The 18377-nt window shown below is 45.3% G+C and overlaps 1 protein-coding gene across 3 annotated transcripts in view; it reads right to left on the bottom strand.

Moving 5' to 3' along the window:
* Positions 1-18377, bottom strand: part of LOC140717334 (prickle-like protein 1) — a 105543-nt gene that overhangs the window by 26145 nt on the left and 61021 nt on the right. The window contains exon 1 of one of the 3 annotated variants that reach the window (XM_073030815.1): positions 2172-2340. The exons of 1 other annotated variant lie outside the window; for it this stretch is intronic. The gene's annotated coding sequence lies outside the window, so the exon portion shown is untranslated. Of the gene's footprint in view, positions 1-1983; positions 2008-2171; positions 2341-18377 lie in introns of those variants that run through there. One more of the 3 variants, XM_073030816.1, reaches the window with a different exon arrangement.

Here is an 18377-nt window from a genome sequence, read left to right as displayed (position 1 = left end):
AACCATTCAATCTTCAGGCTCCTGAACCAGCGTGGATAACTTCACTCACCTCAACACTGAACTGATTCCACAACCTCTGGCTTGCTTTCAAGGAGTCTACAACTCATGTTCTCAGTTTTTTTTGTTTTTATCTATCTATTTATTTATTATATATATCTATATCTATCTGCACACACACACATTTATATTTATATGTATATTTACATATTATTTGTTTTTTTTCCGTACTTGCCCAGTTTGTCTTTTACACACTGGAACTCAGCAGACCAGGCAGCTTCTGTGGGGGAGGGATAAACAGTCGACATTTCGGGCTGAGATTCCTCTGTGATTTAATGGCTTTTTTCCAATGCTGTAAGTCCTCCCATCCTTTGAGCCACGCTGTCTACAACCCCCCCCCCCCCCCCCCCCGATTTAATTCTAGCCTAATCACAGGACAATTTACAATGACTAATTAATGTGTTGGACTGTGGGAGAGAACCCACGTGGTCACGGGGAGAACGAATGTACAAACTGTGCACAGGCAGTGTGGAATTCCGCTGTACATTGGGACGTTCCTGGCGCTCTTTCAATGCAAATCTGCTTCTTCCTTTGCCATGGCTTCATCCCGACTATATTCCTTTAGGTTCCTCACAAGACGTGGCTGACTGATTGGGGAAGGGGTGGATATTCCAACGGGAAGCTGAGTTTGGATGGAGCGTAGAGGGCGGGTTGAGTTGTGGACAGAGGCGCCTTTGGCTAAAACTGCATGGGAAGCCTGACAGGGCAAGGGATGTGGTGAAAAGCCTCCCGTGCCGTATACCGTGGTTGACCTTTGTCACAGCAGAAGCAGTATTCCTCGCCAAGTTCGGCATGGTTGCAGAATGGCCAGAGAAGCGCTGGCGATCAGGGTTCAACTCCCGCCGCTGCCTGGTGACCGGGTGGGTTTCCTCCGGGCGCTCCGGGTCCCTCCGACATTCCAAAGGTAAGGGTTAGTGAGTCGTGGGCGACACTCGCAGGCTGCCCCCAGCACGTTCTGTGACTGCGTTGGTCGTCCGACACACACGATACATTTCATTGCCTATTTGTGACAAATACAGCTAATCTTTAATCAAAACTGGACCGATGACAAGAGCAATAAAACCGCGGGACAAAGACAGGAGCTCGACACAAAAAAAAAGCCGCCAGGGTGAAACATCTGATGCTTTTCTTTAAGCGAGTAGAAACATTCAAGCAGAGGGGGCAACTTCCAGAAGGCTGCCGGAGAAACTGTTGGGGTTAACGATTCAGCGGTTTCCTCAATCTCAGTGTGTGGCACAAACGTCACAGAGGGAACACAAACACATCGGAAGTAACGTCTTTGCTAAGACAAGTACATTTTCCAGCCAAACAAGTAAAAGCATTGCTTGCGGATTTAGAAATAAAAGTGGCTGAGCCAGGAAAGCAGGGACCCTATCACAGCTCAGAAAACTGTTGCTGAGAAGCAGTTCAAAGCTCAAAGTGAATTTATTATCAAAGTACATAATCTGCCACAATTAATACTCAGTGATTCATTTTCTTGCAGGCGTTCACAGAACAAAGAAATACAATGGAATCAATGAAAAACCGCTCACAAAGACCGACAAAGTTACCAATCTGCAAAGGAAGACAAACTGTGCAAACACAATAGATAAATAAGAAATTAAATATTACTGGAAACATGAGTCTGTAGGTTGTGGAATTAGTTCGGAGCTGAGCTGAGGCAAGGGAAGTTATCCACGCTGGTTCAGGAGCCTGATTGGTGAAGGGTAATAACTGTTCCTGAGCCTGCTGGTGTGGGACCTAAGGCTCCTGTATATCCTGCCTGAAGGCAGCAGCGAGAAGAGAGCGTGGCCTGGATGGTAGGACCCTCACCCTGCAGTAGTTGGATCTTACTCCAGCAGTGCTTTTCCCCTTTGGAGACTGTAGAGAAGTGGGGAACGATGGAGGTTTCAGTTCCCAAAGGAAATAGGCAGCAGTTGAAGTTACCTCCGTAAGAAAGCTGACCACATCGCAGCCGCCCGATTTCAATCACACGTTGAAGACAATCACAGGTACTGTTAGCGATCGTGGGGTTGTTTGGCTTTGAAAGCAGCTGCCTTCTCAGGCGTGAAAGGAGCACACCACGCCTTTTCAGCCTTTTGCACAAGGCAGCAGCGAGGAGCATTCAGACTTACCTGCCTTGTTCCCTGAGCCGCGAATCCCTCCGCTCTTCCTCTGTCCGCCCACGGGCTGTGGCAGAAGTGGCTCCTGGCATTCATGGGACAGAGACTTTTAACCCTTTTTACTGCTAGCCTGCTATTCCGGCTCCGTGAGTGTGGAGGTGACTGCTGCGTGGTGTGTTCAGGACTGGAACCACCCACCACACGAAACAGGAACTGACTTGCTTGCCCTAAGCTAGGTTATTTTAAATGCTAATAACTCTGCTCCCGCCCCATATTAACCAGAGAGCTGGCTTTATCAACCTGCTATCAACCCTTCATAAATCCCTACATCAACCTACTGTCAATAAACACTGTTAGTACTTGTTTGCCTTGAGTGACTCCTTGCTTGATCTATAGTAATGTGAGTAATCAATTAAGCTGAGGTTAACGGAGCGATCGAGGAACGCGAGCCTCTTTTCATTGCAATGGTTAGTACTCACTGGAGTTTAGAAGAATGAGGGGAGAATCTCATTGAAACCTATCGTATATTGAACAGTCTACATAGAGTGGGCATGGAGAGGATGTTTCCTAAAGTGGGAGAGTCTAGCACCAGACGGCACAGCCAATGTTCCCTCTAATCTATGAGGAACAGGCTGCGCAAAAATCTTGTGCTGTGCAATTTTTTGCCAGTGACGACAACGTGTGCTCACGCAATAATTTTTTCAATAAAGTCAGTATAAATAAACCAGTTCTAAAATCTGCAGACAAATACTGAGTTAAGTATTGTATGTAATTAGTTTTGCTACAACAAGTGTATGGGACATTGGAAAAAATGTTGAATTTCCCCATGGGGATGAATAAAGTATCTATCTATCTATCTCAAACTCCACATTGTCAACACACCGTCTGCATCAGAAACTGGAAAAACTAATATGATTGTGTATGATCGTGAAGTATACTTAACATGCCAACACGGAGGGTGACAACCCTTTTGTGTGAAGTTTGAATTCTTTTGAGCACACGAGCACACCTTAGAGAGAGCATTGGGTACAGCCTTTTAATAGAAGGTTGTTCCTTTAGAACATAAGTGAGGAAGTATTTCTTTAGCCAGGCAGTGGTGAATCTGTGGAATTCATTGTCATAGAGATGGCTGTGCAGGTCAGATCACTGGGTATATTTAAAGTGAAGGTTCTTGATTAGTAAGGGTGGCAAAGGTTAGTGCGAGAAGGTAGGAGAATGGGGTTGAGCAGGAAAATAAATCAGCCATGATGGAATGACTTGATGGGCTGAATGGCCTTAATTCTGCTCCAATATATTATTGATTTTCAGCTCCAGTGTCTCCGGTTCGATCCTGAGTCTGTGTGGGTGTGTGAGAAGCTTTCGTGTTATCTCCATGACCATGGGTTTCCCTTGGCTTCTCCAGTTTCCACCCAAAGACATGCTGGAAGGTTAATAAGCCCTTAGTGGGAGCAGTTGGCAAAATTATAAAAGGGGAGTTGGTACTGGTGTGTTATTGTCATATATACCAAGATATGTGCAGCCATATCCTGGTGCACAGCTTCAAGAGACAGGCTAAACCAGATGAAGGTTGCCGGTGGGTCTCATACCCTGGTCAGCTCGGAACCCTGTCCTAGCTCCGATGGACTGAGCAGGTGAGATCCAACAGCCAGAAAGGAGATTCTGCAAAGGCCCGAGAAGGTGTGACAAGACACAGAAGCAGTCTCGGACATCCACTGCAACCGAGGAAGACTCCAGCTTGTGATGGCTGCTCATACCACTGGACCCGGGCTTCCAAGGTCGAGAGAGCGGAACTGACCCAGTGCAATGACTTTTCCACTTTGAAAACTCTCCCACGTAGAATTTCTCTGTCATCGTTGGATACGACAAACAGCCGGTCACCAAAATTCTGTGAAAGGCTCGTCTTGCCTACTGCGTACGCAGATCAAATAATTACACAGTGCATTGAATTACAAAAAGGTAAAACAATAACAATGCAGAATAAACCTGCCAAAGTGCAGGTGAACGGTAAAGTGCATGATAATGAGGTAGATTGTGAAGCCAGGAGTCCACCTTATTTCACAAGAGATCCTTTGAAGAGTCTGATGGCGGTGGGGTAAAGCTGTCCTCGAGCCTGGTGGTATGTGCTCCCAGTCTTTTTAACTTCTGCCCAATGGAAGAAAGGCGAAGAACGATGTCCGAGCTGGCTGGACCTTTGATTATATTGCTTGCTTTACTGATGAAGTGAGGAGTATTGTACGGAGCCCGCAGAACGTCACTGTGGTTCACTAGCACCATCTTGAGCAGATGTCAGGGCATTGACTGCAAAGGTTCAACATGACATCTAAAGGTTTGGCAAACATCTACGGTGGGGGAGTATATTGACTGGCTGCATGCTATGGATTGTCTGCTAGGAAAACATCAAAGCCCCTGAATGGACAATCCTACAAAAAGTAGTGGATATGTCCCAGGCCAATATGGGTAAAGCCTCTACATGGAGCATTGTCGCAGGAAAACTGCATCCATCATCAGGAACTCCCCACCACCCAGAACAGGCTCTTTTCTCATTGCTGCTGTCAGGAAGGAGATACAAGAGCCTCAGGACTCACACCACTAGGCTCAGGAACAGTTATTACCCCTCAACCATCAGGCTCTTGAACCAAAAGGGATAACTTCACTTGCCTCATCACTGAATTGTTCCCACAACCTATGAGCACACTTTCAAGGTCTCTTCATCTCATGTTCTTGGTATTTTTTGCTTATTTATTTATTATTATTATTTCTTTCTTTTTCTATCTGCACCATTTGTTGACTTTTGCACACTGGTTGAATGCCCAGTTGGTGCCGTCTTTCATCGATTCTATTGTGGTTATTATTCTATTATGGATTTATTGAGTATGCCCATAAGAAAATTAATCTCAGGGTTGTTGTATATGGTGACCTATATGTACTTTGATAATAAATTTACTTTGAACTTCGAAGTAGAGACAAGAGGCCATAGAGGGGAGTTGATGGACAAGTGAGAGAGAACAAGGTGCAGACACAGAGAAATACGTAGAGGGGAAATGGGAATGATGGGATTGCACTGCTAAGGACTAGTATGGACCTGACAGGCTGAAGGGTCTCTTATCAAAAAGGAATTAAATCATATCTATTTTGTGTTAACCAAGAGCTATTACAAACAGTGTTTGGGATCAAGGGGCTTTTGGCTCATTGGAAATGACCAAAGTTCTAAGTTCAAAGTGCATTTATTATCAAAGTATGTATGCTCTATACAACCTTGAGATTCGCTACCTTACAGGCAGCCACGGAACAGAGAAACCCAGTAGAACCCATTAAAAAAAGCCCGCCAAACACCCAATGTGCAGGAAAAAAAATACATATCGTGCGAACAGTAAAGATAAGCAAATAGCATTCAGAACTGAAGCTCGTGAAAGTGAGTCCACAGCCTCAAAGCCAGTCACAGCTGATTCAGGAGCCGTTAGTTGCAGGTCACAGCTTCAGTTCAGCTCAGAGACAAGAAAACCTTGTGGAGGAGTGGCCTGAACTGGTCCGTCCATCTCCTCCAGCCCCAACACCCCGACCTTTTCAATATGGCCTGGTGCTTAAATCTACTGAACCTCGGTCTTTCCTCAGTCGCAGACCAGGGCCCTTCCGCTTCGACATGCTCCCAAGCACTGCCCCCCACCCCCACCTAGGTTCGAACAAGCACTTAAATTGGTCAAAAATTGGGTCTTCCCTTGCTCTCAAGCCCAGTCCGGTCGCCTTGATTCTGCTATGCTGCATTGAATTGCCTTGAAGTCTGCTCCAGCAGTAGTCAAACACAACTGGTTTATGACTGTCACATGTACCAAGACACAGTGAAAAGGTTTTGCTTGTGTGTCATCCAGACAGATTATTCCAAATGTAAGTACTTTGCGGGAGCACAACAAGGGAAAAAAATACCAGAATGCAGAATATAGAGATACTGCCCGAGAGAAAGCGCAAGTAGTCAAATCAATGCAAGGGCCCTGATGAATGAGACTGAGAGATTAGAGATTAGAAGATGTCCTTTCAGGAAACCGAAGCTGTCCCTGAGCCTGCCGATAAATGTTCCCAGGTGTTTGTACCTTCTACCCTATGGCAGTGGGTTTTTGCTCATGGAACTGACTGAGTGACCTGCATTTTGGGATCTCCAGGAGAGGCTTGGGAGACGTGTGCCTTTGGGACGCGGCCCTGTGGCCAACATGATTCCTTGCCAATGTCGCCAAGTGTCGGGTGAGATTGAAACATCGAGGCAGCGGGCGCAGCTGTCGGAGGCCTCTAACTTCTCTCTCTCGATAGTGAGGGAGAGCCTGATGGTTCTCGAGACGGGGAGCTCGAATAAACAACGCTCCGGATCGTAACATTGAAACTGGCCTCCCCTCTCGCTGTAGCGGGAGCGATCTCTCTCTCTCTCCCCCGCTAGTGAAAGAGGGCCTGTTTGTGATGTCAAAGTGTTGGGATGGACAGTAGTTCTTGATGGACTCTAGATCGTGGTCTTTGGGGGCTTTGTTATTGCTTGCATGGTGGGTGGTGGGGGGGGTGATGCTTTTGCTGGAGAAAGTGGGTGGGTTAATACTTCTGCTGCGGGGGAGGGGAGGGGGCTTTGGGGTTTTAACATTTTTCTGTCATTCATTCTTTGGGCTTTCTCCACTCTGTTTTGTGCTTGTCTGTGAAGAGTAAGAATTTCAGGCCGTGTACTGTATACATTCTCTGATATTAAATGGAACCATTGAAGGGGGGAAGAAGAGAGAATGATTGGGGAGGGAGTGGACCTTGACTTTTTTTAAAAATCAAAATAAACTTTATTCATAATTTTAAGAATTATTTAGAGGAATAAAATGTGCAATCCCTTGCCATTTTTTCATTAGTGGACAACGATTGACATTGTGTTCTATTGCACATCTTAAAACCAAAAGCACTCCAGAGGGCACTCATGTGGTACACTTGGCCCTTGATTATGTTTTCCCGAGGCAGTGGGAAGTGTAGACAGATCAGTGCAGGGGAGGCTGTCTTTTGCTGGATCTAAACCATATTTAGATTTACACCACAGTGTGAACTGCTGAAGACGAGAACCTGATCTGCCCTGTGATGTTGCTGCTGTCTTTATACTCCCCTCGTCACAGCATTTTGTTACATTCCACGGACCCACCACCAGTCCATGACATAGGGAAGATTTACAACACTACTTTCTGATCTCTCATCTGTTTAAACTCACAAAATAAACACCACAATAAATTAGCTGTACAATCTCCAATTGAAGTTGACGAAGTGGTTAAGAAGGCGTATGGTGCGCAGGCCTTCATTGGGGGTGACAGAGTTCAAGAGCCACGAGGTAACATTGCAGCTCTCTGAAAGTCTGCTCAGACCACACTTGGGAGTATTGTGTTCAGTTCTGGTTGCCTCATTATGGGAAGGACATTGACGATTTAGAGAGGGTGCAGAGGAGATTTACCAGGATGCTGCCTGGATTAAAGAGCATGTCTTATGAGGATAGGTCAAGTAAGCTATGGCTTTTTTCTTTGGAGTGAAGGAGGGTGAGGGGTGACTTGATGGAGGTGTATCAGATGATTAGAGGCACAAATAGAATGGACAACCAGAGAATTATTCCTCGTGCAGAAATAGCTAATATGAGTGGGTATACTGTTAATGTAATTGGAGGAAGGTATGGGGGGATGTCAGAGGTAGATTTTTTTTTAAAACACAGAAAGTGGTGAGTGTGTGAAATACACTGCCAAGAGTAGTGGGAGATAACAAACAGGAGCAGGAGTAGGCCACGTGGCCCATCGAGCCTACTCCACCATTCAATAAGATCATGGCCCTTAATTCCCCTATTATGCAAAAATCTATCCAACCTTGTCTTAAATAAATTTATTGAGGTAGCCTCCACTGCATCAGATTCCACAGATTCTCCACTCTTTGGGAAAAGTAGTTCCTCTTCATCTCCATCCTAAATCTACTCCCCTGAATCTTGAGGCTATGTTCCCAAGTTCTAGTCTCACCTACCAGTGGAAACAACTTTCTTGACTCTTATCTTATCTATCCCTTTCATAATTTTATATATTTCTGTAAGATCTCTTCTCATTCTTCTGAATTCCAGTGAGTACAATCCCGGCTGACTCAATCTCTCCTCATAGTCTAACCCCCTCATCTCTGGAATTAACCTGGTGAGCCTCCTCAGCACCTCCTCCAAAGCCAGTATATCCTTCCTCAAGTAAGGAGACCAGAACTGCACACAGTACTCCAGGTGCGGTCTCACCAGTACCCTGCACAGTTGCAGCATAACCTCCCTGCTCTTAAATTCAATCCCCCTCTTGATAGCCTGCTGCACCTGCAAACCTACCTCTGTGATTCATGCACAAGCACTCCCAAGTCCCTCTGCACAGCAGCAAGCTGCAATTTTGTTTACCACTTAAATAATAATCTGCTCATCCATTTTTCCTTCCAAAGTGGATAAACTCGCATTTACTAACATTGTATTCCATCTGCCAGACCTTGCCCACTCACTTAACCTATCTACATCTCTCTGCAGACTCTCCGTATCTTCTGCACAATTTGCTTCTCCATTCAATTAGGGACATTTAGGAAGCTCTTAGATAGGTACATGGATGAAAGAAAATACAAGACTGTGTTGAAGGGAAGGGTTAGATTAATCTGGGAGTAGATTTAAAGGTCAGCACACACTGTTGGCCAAGGGCCTGTGCTGGATTGCAATTTTCTATATTCTGTGAAACCCTAGTGTTAATGTGACCTCAGTTGAAGAGCTTGATGCAGAAATTGGGTTTCATTGGACAATATAAACTAGTATAACCAGTTGTGATTGGATGTATTCAGGGAGATTTATCATGTGACCACCCAGGCAAATTATTTCACCCTCAATATCACTCCATACCCTTCTCACTGCCATCAATGTGTCACCTCATCCCTCTTGCCTTCCCTACTAACTAACGTCCCCTCTAATTTTTTTTTTACAGCTGCGCAGACTAGCCACTGATCTGAGCAGGAAATTTTGACACGGCCTGAAAACTGCACGGCACTTTCAAAGTTTTTAAAAATAATATTCATACTATGAATATTTAGAATCAAAATTGAAAAATCATACACATTTGATTTTGTTTATTAATTGAAGGGTATAATGAAATATAGGTCAACAAAGAAAATCTTTCACACTTCATTAACCTTTTCTTGCTGTGTCCATCTCTAGCTGCGTAGCAACAAAAGCCATGCGCGCGGGAGCATTTTGGTTACCGTGTGGCCGCGCACCTGCACAGCTTAGAGGGAACATTGCTACTAACTGAAAAACTAAAGGTCTCCCAGATGGCTAACACTTTTTGTTTTCTTCCCCATCTCTCACCATTTAAAAAAAAATGTTATAATTCAGCCAGGTGTGAGGTGTTGCACTTTGGGAGAGCGAGAGGGAGATGCCGCAGCTAATGGCCGGACCCTTCACTGTGTTGATGTACAGAGGGAACTTGTGGACTTGAAAGTGGCCGTACAGGTTGATACAATGGTAACTGAGGCAGATGACACACTTGCCTTTTTAATTGAGGAAGTTATGCCACAACTTTATAAAACACTGGTTAGGCTGCATCTAGAGTACTGCATTTAGTTCTGGTTATTCCAGTATAGGACAAAAGAAAGATTAGTTTTATTTGTCACAAGTACCTTGAGACATACAGCAAAATACATCATTCGCATTAATGACCAATGCAGTCCACGGATGTGCTTGCAAGTGTTGTCATGCTTCCAGTATCAACATGGCATGCCCACAACTTACTAACCCTAAGCTGTAAGTCTTTGGAATGTGGGAGGAAACCGGATCACCTGGATGAAACCCACACAGTCACAAGGATAACGTACAGACTCCTTACAGACAGTGGTAGCAATTGAATCCTGATCTTGATCACTGGTGCTGTGAAGTGTTAGGTTATCCACCGCGGTAAGGTGCGGCCCTGGTTAAATAGAACTGGAGATCAAAGGTTTAGGGTTTCAAGTTGAATCTTACCTCAAGATAGCATCGCTCTGCTCCAGTGCTCTCGAGATTGTCAATGACTATTCGGATTGTGCCTGTAGGTCTAAATTCCAGAGCTCCCTCCCCAACAGCTCTCTGGGAGCAAATAAACTCCATGGGAGTGTATATATTAGTGGTCTTCTGCCGTTGTAGCCCAGGCACTTCAAGTCTTGAGTGTGCTGTGCATTTAGAGATGTTCTTCCGCACACCACTGTTGTAGTCCATGATTATTTCAGTTACTGTCACCTTCCTGTCAGCTTGAACCAGACTGACCAGTCTCCTCAGATCTCTCTCATTAACAAGGCATTTTCACCCACAGAACGCACTCACAGACTGGTCACTCACTGGACCCCTCGGTTAATGGCAGAGGTCCATGGCATCAAAAGGGCTGGGAATCCTTGCTCTAAGAGGCCGTTGTGCATGAAAATCCTAGGAAGTCACCAGTTTCTGAGATACTCAAGCCACCCTGTCTGGCACTAACAATCATTTCACGGTCAAAGTAACTTAGATCACATTTCTTCCCCATTCTCATGTTTGGTCTGAACAACAACTGAACTTGACCATGTCTGTGTGCTTGTATGCAATGAGTTGCTGCCTCACGATTGGCTGATTAGATATCTGCAGTAACGAGTAGGTGTGCGTACCTAATGAAGTGGCCACCAAGTGTAGCTGGCTCACCACGACTTTCCCGAGGTTGAGCAATAAACATTGAACTGGACTGTGAAGGTTGCGGCTCCAGAACTGAATCAGTAACATTTAACATATTCAAGGCCACTTTGTATTTGGTCACTTTCACAAACCATCAACTTGTTGTCTGACTTAATTACTTTGCCTTAAATCTCATTTGCAGTTGGTGACTTATAAGGCTCCAATCTAAAGTCTACATCTTGTTTTAATCTCTCCCAACATTCTTGTCTCCGTTCTGATCTACAGAAACAATAACTTCCATTTACACCTAGTAACAGACATACGGGTTAAGACGTACAAACAAGCTGGATGAACTCAGCAGGTCAGGCAGCATCCATTGAAATGAGCAGTCAACGGATGCTGCCCAACCTGCTGAGTTCATCCAGCTTGTTTGTACGTCTTGATTTGACCACAGCATCTGCAGTGTACTTTGTGTAGACATACGGGTTAGTAAGTCCTGAACGTGCAACATTGGCGCTGGAAACACAGAGACCCTCGTGGGCTGCCCCAGCACATCCTTGGACTGTGTTGGCTGCTGACATAAACCATTAATTTCATTGTATGTTTTGATGTTTCAAATGTATATGTGACAAATTAGGCTAATCTTTAAAGCCTCTACCAATTTACCGGTTTAGACTCAGCAAACTAGCTTCCCTGGACTGCAGGGTTGTGAGTTGTCTCCTGTCTAGCCTCAAAGCACCAACTTCAGGCATTTGTGGGGGTGAGAAGTTCAGCTTCAAGCTTTGCCTAGGAAGAACGAATGCGGCTTCATCCAAACAAGGTCAGAGTAAGATATGCACACCATTCTGCAATCTTAGTGTCAGCACCAAGTACTGTTCCCGCTAAGCCGAGCAGGGGCGCGGCCACACAGTCGCTGCAATGCCCCCGCGCACGTAGCCTTTGTTGCCACGCAGTTAGAAAAAGTTTATGAAACATGAAAGATTTTCTTCATTGTACTGCATTTCACTATACCTTTCAATAAATAAAATCAAAAGTATGTGATTTTGAGTTTTTCCATTCTGAATATTCATAGCATGCATATCCAAAAAAAAACAATTTGAAGTGCCGCGCAGTTTTTAGACAGCGTAAAAATTTCCTGCTCAGAGCGGTGGTTAGTCCGCGCAGCTGTAAAAAATAAATCAGAGTAAACATTGGCATCAAGGATTTACATGTTTGGGGGACTCGTCAGGATGGAAGCAGCCAAGCAGGCTGTGAGAAGCTTAGAAATAAACTTGTAATTTGATTTATGAAAAACCCACAGAAAGCACTTGTTATTTAATGTAAAGGCAACTGTGGGAGATGGTGCACCCTTCTCCAAAGACAAGAAATCTTAAACAAGGAGATACTGTGGATGATTGAAATCCAGAGCAGCAAACAGAACACGCTGGAGGAACTCAGCAGGGATGGCAGCATCAAAGGAAATGAATAAGTAGTCCACGTTTTGGGCTGAGACCCTTCTTCAGGATTGGAAAGGAAGGGGGGAGGATGCCAGAATTAGAAGGTGGGGAGAGGAGGAACATGTACAAAGCTGTCAGGTGATAGATGAGGCCAGATGGGAGGGAAGGTAGGTGGGTGGGAGAGGGTTGCTGAAGTGAGAAGCTGAGTGGCAATAGGTGTAAAAGGTAAGAGAGCTTAAGATGAAGGATTCTGATAGGAGACAAGAGAATCTGCAGATGCTGGAAATCCAGAACTTAAGAAGAAATCTTTCTGTCCCAGTGCAAGTTCTTCAAAGTCCAATCCAACTTATGTAGACATTCCTCTTTTGGGGATCAATTTGCCGACTGATCCCAAAAAGCATTCTCAGCCTCTGTTATAAGACCGTAAGGCATAGGAACTGAATTAGGCCATTTGGCCCATTGTATCTGTACCACCATTTCATCATGGCTAATCCATTTTCCCCATCAGCCCCAGTCTCCTGCCTTCTTCCCGTACCCCTTCATGCCCTGACAAATCAAGAATCTATCAACCTGTGCGTTAAATATACCCAGTGAATTTGCCTCCACAGTCGCCTGTGGCAATGAATTCCACAGATTCAACACTCCCTGGCATATCTGCCAAAAGGTGTATTATTTTCTTCGAATCGTAAGGAGGTTCAATGCAATATTGAACTCACTAATAAATTTTTGAAGATGTACTATTGAAAGTATCCTGACTGGTTGCATCATGGTTCAATTAAATGCCAGGAATGTGTACCACATACAACCTGAACTCCTTATTCTTCACAGACATCCATGAAACAGAGAGAGAAAAAAACAACGAAACCCCTCCCTCCTCCCACGCAAAGCAGCAAAGCATCAACACTCCCCCCTAACTAGTTCCAGCAGAAAACATCAGCTCCTCCCACCAACCAATAGCAAGCCCCCAAAGTCCATGATCCATAGTCCATCATAAACTACTGTTCATCCACACACTTCGACGTCTCAATAGGCCCTCTCTCTCACTAATGAGGGAGATATCACTCCTGCCACAGCGAGAGGGGAGGCCAACAGCTCGCTATTTCAGTTCCCCTTTCTCAAGAATCAACAAACTCCCTCTCTCTCTCTCTCGAACAAGAACGATCACCCAAGTGCAGAGGCCTCTGTCTCGATGTTCCGATCTGGTACAGCAACTTGCACGTGCAGGAACACAGGACATACCTTATGAAGTGGCCACTGAGTGTATGTTTTGGCGAAGAGTGAATTGCATCAAATTAGCTAACTTTTCAATCCTTTGTACTCCTCATTCCAAATCATGAACTGCAGACTTGCTTTTTGTCTTTAGAGAAAGAGCACGTTTGTTTTGTTTTGCTCGACTGTCCCTGGAAGCATCACTTCTGGGAGGTCTGCAGATGGGAACGTTCACACACTGACCCGCGTCAGCCTTCCATTCCTACTCCCCTTCTCCACCAGGCCAGATGTTTTGTTTCATCGTCCCCAATCACTCTTTCATCAACAGCCACCAGGCACTCGCTGCCCTTCATTTTTTCCTGTTCCTTCAGAAAGCCTATCTGGGTGGGAGCTGAAATGCTTCTCAGTGAGGCTGGAAAGGCCCCAGTTCTGCTTGAAGAAGGGATCTTCACGTACTCAAATGTAACACATTCAATCCTTCTGGCTCTTAGAATCCCTGCCAATCATGCACCCTTTTACATGGACCCTATATCAGCCTCATATTATTCTCATCCCCATCCCAACTTCACCGAGTGCAAAATAGGGGCAAATTACAGCAATCTTTCATTTCACACACCTTGGATATGCGGCAGGAATTTGGATGAATCCCACCGACGTTCCCTCTAAATTTTTTTTTTTTACAGCTGCGCGGACCAACCATTGCTCCGAACAGGAAATTTTTACATGGCCTGAAAACTTCATATGAAAGAAAATTCCAGATGCGCAGCAACAAAGGCTATGTGCAGGGAAGCATTTCAGTTACTGCGCTGCTGTGCACCTGTGCAGCTTAGAGGAAACAGTGAAACCCACGCTGTTTGAGTAAGTACAGTCGGCCCTCCTTATCTGCGGATTCCGCATGTGTGGATTCAACCAACCGTGGATCGGGAAAACCCGGAAGTTCTCTCTCCAGCACTCGTTGTTTGAGCATGTACAGACTATATTTTCTTGTCATTATTCCCTAAACAATACAGTATAACAACTATTTACATAGTATTAGGCATTATAAGTAATCTAGAAATGATTTAAAAGTACAGGCAGTCCCCGGTTTATGAATGAGTTCCATTCCTGTGTCCGTCTTTACGTCGGATTTGAAATCGGAACAGGTACATCCGGTATTATTTAGCGTCAGTTAATCAAATGTTTTTCTTAGTATATAGTACATATTTTACCTTTCTATGCATATAAAACACTTAAGAAACATACGTATTTCAATAATTAAACCACTGCGTTGCTTAGTAATAATTGCAACTTTCATTGGGGCAGGGCCTTTCACATGCTCCATTAAAATTATTCCGATCGTTGACTGACTGTAGCCTAATGCTTTTCCAATGACCGATGGCGTTTCACCTCTTTCCGATCGCTTTATCACTTCCACCTTATTTTCAATCGTGATCGTGATCATTTTCGTGAACAGAAACACCGCGGATTCAGAGCTACGGTGGGTCCTAATGTCCACTGCACTGAACATGTTAAATAAAGTCCGGGGTTCTGCTGGGTCCTAAAGATCACCGCACTGAGCGGACTTGAGCATCCATGTTTTTTGTTATCCGCGAGGGGTTTCAGAACCAATACCCCGCGGATAAGGAGGGCCAACTGTACGTTCCATCTATCTCAAAGCACTGTGTAGTGATTTGATCTGTATGAACAGTGTGCAAGAAAACTCTTCACTGTGTTTTGGTACATGTGACAATAATAAAGCTGTCATCATCATCATCATGTGCTGTTTTGTATGACACCATCATTATGTGTTGTCATATGACATCATCATTATATGCCGTGTTATATGATGTGTGTGACCATGGTCTCCTGACCATGATTGTTCTTGACAAATTTTTCTACAGAAGTTGTTAGCCATTACCTTCTTCTGGGCAGTGTCTTTACAAGATGGGTGACCCCAGCCATTATCAATACTCTTCAGAGATTGTCTGCCTGGCATCAGTGGTCACATAACCAGGATTTGTGATCTGCACCAGCTGCTCAAACGACCATCCACCACCTGCCCCCATGGCTTCACGTGACCCTGATCCGGGTGGAGGGGGGGGGTGGGGGCTAAGTAGGTGCTACACCTTGCCCAAGGCTGAGCCGCAGGCTAGTGGAGGGAAGGAGGTCCTTTGTTACCGATGTATCTCCACCCCGCAATACCAATTACAAATGAAGAAGCGACATCTATCAAAGATCCCCACCAAGCCATCTTCTCACAGCCTCCATCGGGCAGCACGTACAGAACCCTGAAGCCCAACACCACCAGCTTCAAGTACAGCTACTTCCCTTCAACTATTTGTTTTTAAAAAAAAAAATTTTTAATTTTGTTTTGAATTTTTTTAATTTTAGAGACACAGCACGGTTAACAGGCCCTTCCGACCCCATGAGCACACACTGCCCAGTTTACACCCACGTGACTGATTTTCCTACTAACCTGCACGCCTCTGGGTTGTGGGAAGAAAGTGACATGGTCATCTGAAGAATGCTTGAACTCTTTACAGACAGCGGTGGGAATTGAACCTGCGTCACTGGTGCTGCAATAGCATTACACTAGTGGCTACGGCACCGTGCTGCCTAACCTGCATAACCCTAGTCACTACCTCAGTCAGCAGCAGCGCGAAGGGCACCTCGAATAACAATGGACTTTCTTTTGTTCTAATTGTGTTCTTTCTAGCAAAAGAATACATATCTATAATCAATGTTTAATAAAAGCTCTTCCTGGGAATGCTGTTTATATGGTGTTCTGTGCCTGAGATGCTGCTGTAAGCAAGTTTCTTTTTGTACTTGTGCAGATGACAATAAACTTGGCTTTGACATTGATCTTTGCTCCACATTGGCAGCGCTGGTAGTTAGGCCCGAGCCCTGGAGCTGTTGAGCTGAGCCTGTCCCAGAGTTCCCACTGTTGAGGGAAAGCTGGTAATGTGGCAGCGCAGGGGCACAGTTAGCACGGCCGCCACCTTGTTGCCCCAGCAACCCGGGTCCAATTCCAACCCTCAGTGCACGCTGGCCCCCAGTGACCTCACACCAAAAAACATGTGGGCTGGTATCTTATTACTTTGCCCTTTGTGTGACAGTGGGTTTCAGATCCCGGGGAGCGGAGATGAGATTAAAATGGAATTAACGTTGGACTGGTGTAACTGGGTGTGGAAAGTGCGTTTCAGCCGCTTTGCCTGCTCCGTGACTCAATGGCTCTATTTTGTACAATTCAGGGAAGAATTGCTGTAAGTTTCCGTAATGACGCCAATTCAGATCCTTTTGTCCTAATCTGAGAGGCATTGAATTGAGAGGCCACACTGATTCAAGTCCCGTCTTGATCTCACCAGCCAGAAAGAATCAGATATCATTCCTGCCGTTGATGGTCCACACTGCTGTAGACTTTGACAAATCAATCAGCAAGTACCGGTAAACGTAATCGTCCTGCAGCGCCAGATGTATGACCGGAGTTCGATCCCTGACACTGTCTGCGAGGAGTGTATACCTTCGCCCCGTATCCCTGGGTGCTCCGCTTTCCTCCCACATTCCAGAAGATGGTACGGTAAGGATTAGTTCGTTGTGGGCCTGCCGTGTTGGTGCTGGAAGCCTGGTCACACTTGTGGGCTGCCTCCCAGCACATCCTCACAGATTTGATTTGACGCAAACGGCCCATTTCACCGTCTGTTTCAATGCACATGTGACAAATAAAGCTAATCTTTACCAAACCTTCCAGACACCTATTTATCTACTTATTGATTGATTGAGCTACTGTGTGGAATAGGCCTCTCCAGCTCTTCGAGCCGCGCTGCCCAGCAATCTTCTAATTTAATCCTAGCCTAATTCCAGGACCACTAACAACCTACCAACCAGTACATGCTTAGACTGTGGGAGGACACCAGGGCACCCGGAGGAAACCCATACAGTTGCAGGGAGACTTTCAAGCTCCTTACAGGCAGCGAAAGGAATTGAATCCCGGTTGCCCAGTACCGTAAAGCATTGTGCTACCCACTATGCTAACTTATTTCCTTTGTCCAATCCCTGTCTCCGAGACGAAATGTTAACTCTGCTTTTCCTTCCACGGACGCTGCCCGACCACCTGGGAATTTATAGGTCTTTTGTCTCTCATTTCAGATCTCCTGTAGTTGTAACTTCTTTTTGCTTTGATTTTGGTTGGAGATGAAAGCACATCTCAGTGACCATGGACTGCATCCAGCTCGCTGCATTGAGGGAACACTCTACCACATGTGCCTGGTCTGGACAACATCTCACTCCAGACTCACCAACATGGTTACATTTCGACTGTGCCCTCAGTGAGCTGCAAACACTGACTTTGCCTTTGACACCCACGTGCTGTGAATGAGTCACACAGACTGAGAACGTCTTTCTCACTTCTCTCTGCACAGATGTTGGAACATTTCCAGTGTTTGCAGCTCTTATTTCAGATTTCTAGCATCCATAACATTCTAGTTTCTCCCAGAAACAACGGCAGCTTTAGAAGACGCACCATCCATCAACAGGGAGCTGGAGAAATGCCTGATAAAAAGGAGAAACAGAACGGTCTGAGCAAAGTGCTTCCTCCTCTGGTTACGACAGGTTTCTGATCCTGTCACCTGTTTGCAACCCGAATAATCTGCAGAATGGAAAATTATTTGGAAATGGAGTTCCCAGACAGCAGAAGATACCCGCAAGGCCCGCAGATTCACCGCACCAGTCTCGCATGTGCTCGCTCGCATGTACGGGGCGGACGTAAGTCAGGAGCTGGTAAGCTGGGGAGGACCTGTGGAGTGGAAAAGGGACTAGGCAGGTATTTTTATCAGTGGGTTGTCTATGCTCATACACTGATAGAGTCATAATAAAAAAGTACAACACCGAAACAGGTCCTTTGGTCCATCTAGTCCATCCCTACTCCCATCGACCTGCTCC

The sequence above is a fragment of the Hemitrygon akajei genome, chromosome 27 (assembly GCF_048418815.1).
Source record: "Hemitrygon akajei chromosome 27, sHemAka1.3, whole genome shotgun sequence".
Lineage (NCBI taxonomy): Eukaryota > Metazoa > Chordata > Chondrichthyes > Myliobatiformes > Dasyatidae > Hemitrygon > Hemitrygon akajei.
The sequence above is the reverse complement of the archived record's forward strand: the minus strand, read 5'-3'. Positions and strand labels throughout refer to the sequence as shown.